The sequence below is a fragment of the Penaeus monodon genome, chromosome 30 (assembly GCF_015228065.2).
Source record: "Penaeus monodon isolate SGIC_2016 chromosome 30, NSTDA_Pmon_1, whole genome shotgun sequence".
Classification (NCBI taxonomy): domain Eukaryota; kingdom Metazoa; phylum Arthropoda; class Malacostraca; order Decapoda; family Penaeidae; genus Penaeus; species Penaeus monodon.
In genome coordinates this window covers 21,757,511-21,758,080 of record NC_051415.1, presented here as the reverse complement: position 1 = coordinate 21,758,080, position 570 = coordinate 21,757,511, and the positions used below count along the sequence as shown (strand labels likewise).

The 570-nt window shown below is 43.3% G+C and overlaps 1 protein-coding gene across 1 annotated transcript in view; it reads left to right on the top strand.

Moving 5' to 3' along the window:
• Positions 1 to 6: 6 nt before the first annotated feature.
• The window catches only part of LOC119592625, a gene marked incomplete in the record, with an annotated part of 5,068 nt that continues 4,504 nt past the window's right edge, over positions 7 to 570 (top strand). The window contains 2 exon segments of the mRNA XM_037941518.1: positions 7 to 234; positions 479 to 570.

The following is a 570-nucleotide window of genomic DNA, read 5'->3' as shown; positions in this document are numbered from 1 at the left end:
TCCTGGTGACCATCTTTAGCTACTTGTAGAGACCACGCAGCTAAAGTAAGTCCCTTGACAGCACGGACGTTATGGCAGCGTGTCATGGTAGTAGAGGCCGGAGTCAAGGGTACTGAGTATTAGCCAAGACTCGTAGAGCCACAGTTAAGTGTGGACCGATGCCCCAAGCTGCCGCACGGGGAGGCTCCGTTTGACTAGGAGACGTATTCGTTGGAGTTTCAGCAGTGCATTTTGGTGACAAAAGTTGTAAATTACAGTGTAACGGTGATATAAACTTTACGATGTCTGTGATACATATGGAGAAGTGTTGCAAATAATAGAAAATGTAGCAAGTTGTAGGCCGAATTTTTCCACCAACGTATATAGTGTTACGATTCTCCAAAAACGCTGTACAATCGTGCAGGTTCTCAATAAGAAAACACAGCATATGGAAACTACCTTCTGTGTATCCATTTATAATATCATATTCTAATTTTAGGCCTTGCAACATAGTGGGCGTGGCGATAAGATCAGGATATATCGGATAGAAATGCAAATAACCTGCCCTAAGTATCGCTCTCAGACATGTTG